This window comes from Notamacropus eugenii, chromosome 4, assembly GCF_028372415.1.
Source record: "Notamacropus eugenii isolate mMacEug1 chromosome 4, mMacEug1.pri_v2, whole genome shotgun sequence".
NCBI lineage: Eukaryota > Metazoa > Chordata > Mammalia > Diprotodontia > Macropodidae > Notamacropus > Notamacropus eugenii.
The window spans coordinates 113776014-113782815 of NC_092875.1; the positions used below are offsets into that span (position 1 = coordinate 113776014).

The 6802-nt window shown below is 37.6% G+C and overlaps 1 pseudogene; it reads right to left on the reverse strand.

The window, feature by feature from the left end:
- Window positions 1-380: 380 nt before the first annotated feature.
- On the reverse strand, window positions 381-3201 carry LOC140500501 (heat shock protein HSP 90-alpha pseudogene; annotated as a pseudogene).
- Window positions 3202-6802: the final 3601 nt, after the last annotated feature.

Sequence of the window (6802 nt, forward strand, 5' to 3'; positions counted from 1 at the left end):
AATGTGGCTAGCCCATTGGAATTGCACTCTCTGAAGCATAGTTTGAATGCTTGGCAGTTTAGTTTGAGTAAGGACCTCAGTAGCTGGTACTTATTAACCTGCTAGATGATCTTTAGAATCTTCCTAAGACACAGTTCAAATGGAAGTGATTCAGTTTCCTGGTATGGCGCTGGTAGACTGTTCATATTCACAGGCATACATCAATGAGTTCATCACAATGGCTCTGTAGACCTTCAGGTATGTATATATATATATATATGTGTGTGTGTGTGTGTGTGTGTGTGTGTGTGTGTATACATATACATAATTGATATCTAGATGCATATGTGTGTATGTAGATGTATATCTATCTTTCATCTGTCTATGACAGCCTTTGTTCCTTTTTTTTTTTTTTTTTGGTGTTAACACTTTTATTTTCCTAGACTTCAGGATTTTATACATGCAAAAATGGGTGGAATAGAATGGAATTCAATTCTTTTAAATATATAAAAGAAAGACAATTTTATAAACATTTTAAGATACCTCAAAACAGTGTATTTTAGAGACCAAGGAGTAATTCAATTCCATTATTCAGCTTTCTGTTACATACTTTATTCAGACCACAGGAGCGTTAGTGAGTTAACATTAGATTACAATGTTGGGACATTTATTAAGGATATTATTTCTCCCTCCCTAAAATAAAACCAAAGTAAACTACAATGATTACTAGTTCTTTGAATGTCTAAGGTATCACAGTATTGATTATACTTAAAAGGGAAGAGAATCCTAAACTTCCCTTTAATAGCATGTTCATGCCATACTTTTTTAAAAAGTGATTTAACAAAAATAAAGAGAACATATCTGAAAATATACATCAGAGGGAATGAAGACATCAAGTATTTTCTCAACACCTTATACAAAATAACTTATTCAGACTAGTCTAGGAAACATGCTGTAATTCCATGTTTTGGAATGCTTTTTAGTCCACTTCTTCCATGCGCGATGTGTCATCATCCCCTTCAAGAGGTGGCATTTCCTCAGTGATAGCTGCATTGGTTTCTTCAGTAGTTGAATCGTCTTCATCAATTCCAAGACCAAGTTTGATCATCCTGTAGATCCGATTGGCATGTGTCTGGGGATCTTCCAAACTGAACCCAGAAGACAACAGTGCAGTTTCATACAGTAAGATGACCAGATCTTTCACTGATTTATCATTCTTGTCAGCCTCTGCCTTTTGCCGTAGTGTTTCAATAATGGAATGGTCAGGGTTGATCTCCAAGTGCTTCTTCGCTGCCATGTAACCCATTGCTGAGTTGTCTCTCAGTGCCTGAGCCTTCATTATTCTTTCCATGTTTGCTGTCCAGCCATATGTGCTTGTGACAATGCGGCACGGGGAAGTAACCAATCGGTTTGATACAACTACCTTTTCAACTTTCTTCTCTAGGATATCTTTCATAATTTTGCAAAGGTTTTCAAACTTTGCTTTTTTTTCCCTCCTGTTTCTTTTTTTCATCTTCATCTTCTGGGAGTTCCAAACCCTCTTTGGTTACAGACACTAAAGTCTTGCCCTCAAATTCCTTTAGCTGTTGCACACAATACTCATCAACAGGTTCAATCATATATATTACTTCCAAACCATGTTTCCGAAGATGCTCAACAAAAGCTGAATTAGCCACTTGGTCCTTAGTTTCACCAGTAATATAATAGATATGCTTCTGGTTCTCCTTCATCCTCATGCAGTAGTCCTTAAGAGAAACCATCTCATCACCAGAAGCAGAAGTATAATATCTCAGCAATTCTGAAAGTTTCTTTCGGTTCTGGGAGTCTTCATGTATTCCAAGCTTAATGTTTTTAGAAAACTGCTCATAAAACTTTTTGTAATTCTCTTTGTCCTCAGACAGTTCAGTGAAGAGTTCCAAGCACTTTTTGACCAAATTCTTCCTTATTACTTTCAGAATTTTGCTTTGCTGCAGCATTTCACGTGAGATATTTAGAGGAAGATCTTCAGAATCCACTACACCTCTGATGAAATTCAGATATTCAGGAATCAGTTCTTCACAGTTATCCATAATGAAAACTCTGCGCACATACAATTTGATGTTATTCTTTTTCTTTCTATTTTCAAATAAATCAAAGGGTGCACATCTTGGAACAAAGAGAAGGGCTCAGAATTCCAACTGTCTTTCCACTGAGAAGTGTTTCACAGCTAAATGATCTTCCCAGTCATTTGTCAAGCTCTTATAGAATTCACCATATTCTTCATTAGTTATATCATCAGGATTTCTGGTCCAAATTGGCTTTGTTTCATTAACCTCTTCTTGATCAATATATTTTTCTTTAATCTTCTTCTTTTTCTTCTTGTCACCATCTTTCTTTTCTTCTTCTTCGTCAGAGCCAACATCTTCTATCTCTGGCTTGTCCTCAGACTCCTTTTCTTCTTTTTCCTTCTCCTGTTTCTCTTCTTTCTCCTCTGCTTCATCATAACTGACTTCTTTATCATGTTCTTTCTCCACAAAAAGTGTAATTGGATAGCCAATAAATTGCGAATGCTTCTTCACAATTTCCTTTATTCTTCGTTCCTCCAAGTACTCAGTTTGGTCCTCTTTCAAATGCAAAATTACCTTTGCTCCATGACCCATAGGTTCACCTACATCAGTCCTAACAGTGAACTACCCTCCTGCTGAAGACTCCCAGGCATACTGCTCATCATCGTTATGTTTGGTGATGACCGTCACCTTCTCAGCCACCAGATAGGCAGAATAAAAACCAACACCAAACTGACCAATCATGGAGATATCTGCACCAGCCTGTAATGCTTCCATAAAAGCTTTGGTTCCACACTTTGCTATTGTACCAAGATTGTTGATTAAATCAGCTTTGGTCATTCCAATACCAGTATCTGCAATGGTAAGGGTGCGATCATCTTTGTTTGGAATGATGCTGATGTTCAGCTCTTTCCCAGAGTCTAGTTTACTTGGATCTGTCAGACTCTCATACCTGATTTTGTCCAGGGCATCAGATGAATTTGAAATCAGCTCTCTCAGAAAAATCTCTTTATTAGAGTAGAATGTATTAGTGATTAAAGACATCAACTGAGCAATTTCTGCCTGAAAGGCAAAAGTCTCCACTTCCTCCTCCTCCATGGGTTGGTCCTGGGTTTGCGTTTCCTCAGGCATCTTGGCAGAAAGAGCAGGAGCCCCAAGGCTTCAGCCGGCAATGAGACAGGAGAGCAGCAAATTGGCCTGTTCCTTTTTTTTACTAACAAACTTGTAGAAAGAGTAGTCTACTTTTGTTTCTTGTGTTTCCTGACCACTTCCTTTGTTCTGTGATCTGATTATTGTATTTACTACTGGTATGATGGTCATTGATGACCTTGAGGAGAACAATTTCAGAAGTTTGATGATGAAAGGACATAGGTGGGGATACGGGTGAGTGTGCAAAGAGTAGGCCACTAGCTTGTCAAGGTTCCAAGGTCGAGAGAAGCTTTCTTTTCTCCTTTTTCTTTCTTCTCTCTTGTCCTCAGTTTCTTTCCCTGAGGACACTGAGTCCAACTTCTCTCTGGAATTTATCACAGGCATCCATTTAATGGTAACATCAAAGTTGAATGAGCTAAAGTTGAAACCCAACTTTTACTGTAGTAAAATTGATTCATCTTTAGTGAAAGAAAAAAGATAAACATCTTTAAATATGTAGGAAACCAATTCCTTGGTTCAAACCTTCTAAAAAATACTTGAAGAGTAATTGTAGAACCATCTCAAATTGCTTTCAATTCATAATGTATGCAAGAAAAATCAGTTGGTGGAAGATAGGGAGGAGGTTATCAATATTAAAATATTAGACCCAATGTTCCAGGTGCTTGAAAAAATGCTTATATATGCCATTATATATGGCTATATCTCAAGTAGCCATAATCTAAATATCTTTGCCTAGAATTATTGAAAACAGAAAAAGCAAAATGTGAAGAATAGTTTGAAAACATTTGTGTTACAGTTGCATGCCAAGAAGTGCTGTGGTACAATTTAGTCATTTTATTCCCTTTGAACTCTTTGGTAGCCAAAGACGGGAGGCTAGACAGTGGGAACCCATCACTGCATGTCATAGAAATTACTGGAGCAGCTTCTGTCCACATCAGTTCTGTCCACAACCCACAGAGAGCAATCTTTTGCCAACAGGATCAGTGGAATACAGGAAATGCATGGTCCCTAAAATCCACAGGTCGGTTCAGACTTACCCACCCTGCCCAGCATGTGTGAGTGTGTGTGTGTGTGTGTGTGTGTGTGTGTGTGTGTGTGTGTGTGTTGGGCTTGGGGGGCGGGGGTGAGAAGGGAGAAAGAATCATGCTTTACTCTACTTCCACACTGGGTAGCACCGTGGGCTAGGACCTACATAGCACCTGGTCCTGCATATCATATGAGGCCTTTCTGGATCCTTTCAACTCCTACTGTCCCATGTCCCTAACTACTTTATACTTATATTGCATTCATTTTATGTATACTTACATGAATATGCTGTTTCTATGTAATGGAATACGTCAATCATTTTAGTACCTAGTACATGAGTTCCATAAGAGCATGGATTTTTCTTTTTCCTTTTTTTGAATTTTTGGCTTTATATCCCCAGCACCTTGAACAGTGCCTAGCCCATAAAAAACTCATAATCATATTGGTTGACTATGGATCAATTTGTTAATACCAATCCTAAAAGTCTTTCAGTTGTTTCTTGTTCAAAGGGTTAATGTTAAGTTATCTCTTTATACTATAATATTACTATCTCCTGCAGCCCTGTCCCTGGGGTTAAGTGAATTGAGTTTACTCTTTGGGGCATGTAAGGAGGGGTTACAGACAACAAACAGAAGAGATTTAACTTTTTTTATACTGTCTAGATCATTAGGCACCACCTCAAGTTAGCCCTTGAAAATTGCTTTTAACAAAGCTTAGATCTGAATGATTGATCTAGTTCATGAATGGACAAAATAGAATATATCAAGTATAGGACAGCAATTTATTCTATCATATAAGAAATAATTAAGCCAAACATGACTCATGAAGTGTACATAAAAGAGAAAATCCTTAAAACAGGAAATGTGAGACTGCAAACCAGGGAGAGGCAGTCTGGTGAGTGGATTTAGAAGCAGAATGCCTACTGTGTCACTTATCACCTATATAACCTTGTGAAAAATCTCTTAATGACTATAGACCTCCATTATTGTTCCTTTTTCTGAGCAATTTCCCCTTCAGTTTTCAATCCAGGATTCTATGATTTGGGGATTCTTTTCACAGGCATTTCACTTTCACCTTTCACCAGCCAAGGAAAGGCTAAACTTGCTCATGAATATATTCATCAAAGGATATAATTGCTGAAAGCACCTCCTATTAAGAACATCTAACAACTCCCTAACTCCCCAAATCCCAAGGTAGCTATAAATGCTAGAAATACTCATCTCTTGGTATCATTGATCGGTGACTTTTGCTCAAAGAAACACAAGGCAAAAGAGGCAATTATCAATTTGAGGTCTAGTATCAGATTCATCTAGGCAAGCAAGTGGCCTATAATTCCTAAAACATGCATGCAGGGGAGAGTGAAGAAGATGGGAAAGAGGAGCTACATCCCTCACTAAAATCTAAAGAACATATCTTTCCCCACAGAGCTAGAGCATGCATACTCAAGTCTATGGGAAGTGTCCATTCCAACACATCAAAGAGTCTTCCCTGATTACACCCGTTATACTTTCTTCAATAATGAAGTCTTCACTGTCCCTAAGCAATAATTGGAATGATTTGGGAACAATTGTCCATATTCCCATTCTGGAAAATTATCTGCAGAACTGAGAAGGCTTAAGTATTGTCCTGTCTTTCCCGTCTTTCTCCAAGGCCTTGGAGCAAATTTTAGTCATAGCTTCTTACATGTCATGCAAAGAGCACCAAGCAATCAATTCACCACATTGTTTAGACAATCACCTCCACCTTTAAGACAGGGGGAGAACGAAAAAAATGCTGAGGAAAATAACAGCTTTAAAAATAGGCTAACTGAATTGGAAAAAGAGGTCCAAAAAGTCAACGAGGAGGAGAAGGTTTTAAAAAGCAGAATTAGTAAAATGGAGGAGAAGGTTTAAAAGCTCACTGAACAAAATAATTCGTTGAAAGAGAGAATTGAGTTCACGGAAACGAAGGACTATGAGTTAAACCAAGAAGTTAGTAAATAAAACTAAAAATTTGAAAAAGTAGAAGATAATGTGAAACAACTCATTGGAAAAACAACTGACCTCGAAAATAGATCCAGGAGAAATAATTTAAAAATGATTGGACTACCTGAAAGTCATGATCAAAAAAAGAGCCTAGACATTATCTCCCATGAAATTATCAAGGAAAACAGCCCTGATGTTATAGAATCAGAGGGCAAAATGGATATTGAAAGAATTCACCAATCACCTCCTGAAAGAGACCCAAACAGGGAAACTACTAGGAATATTGTGACCAAATTTCAGAGTTCCTAGATCAGGGACAAAATACTGCAAGCAGCTAGAAAGAAACAATTTGAGTACTCTGGAAATACCATCAGGATAACACAGGATCTGGCAGCTTCTACATTAAGGGGTAGAAGGACTTGTAATAGGGTATTCCAGAAGTCAAAGGAACTGGGATTGAAACCAAGAATCACCTACCAGGCAAATCTGAATATAATACTTCAAGAAGAAAAAAATGGTCATTATGTGATATAGACGACTTTCAAGAATTCATTTTGAGGAAAAAACCATATCTGTATTTAAAAATTTGAATTCCCAAGACAAGAATCAAAAGAAGCATGAAAAGGCAAATAGGAAAGA